Source organism: Oncorhynchus tshawytscha, linkage group LG33, assembly GCF_018296145.1.
Source record: "Oncorhynchus tshawytscha isolate Ot180627B linkage group LG33, Otsh_v2.0, whole genome shotgun sequence".
Taxonomy (NCBI): Eukaryota; Metazoa; Chordata; class Actinopteri; order Salmoniformes; family Salmonidae; genus Oncorhynchus; species Oncorhynchus tshawytscha.
This window is the reverse complement of record NC_056461.1, coordinates 21,549,503-21,549,894: the sequence shown is the minus strand read 5'-3', so window position 1 is coordinate 21,549,894 and position 392 is coordinate 21,549,503.

Genomic DNA, 392 nt, shown 5'->3' with positions numbered 1-392 from the left:
ACAGTTTTATGAGGGCCCAGAGGTGGCAGAACAGAGTACTCGGGTCGGGGTGTAAACGGTCTATAACCCATACAGTCTATGACCAAAACCATCTTCTGAAGCCAAGCCATGTTGTGACTCAGAAAAATTACGATTATACAGCAAACAAGTGTAATATACCAGTTTGGTTTACTCAATATTTAACCAAAATAAGAGTTATGCAATATTAAATGAATTAAGTAATTTAACAGTCTTCTATGCTCATTAAAACAAGACACCTATAAGATAATGTTTGTATTTTTTTTTCTCCATTGGCCAAGGAGTTACCACTCCGATCACGTTTTAGGTTGTATTTTACCAGGCTGTCATATAGCTATGCTGGTTGTCCTTGTAGGTAGACACATTTGCAGGAT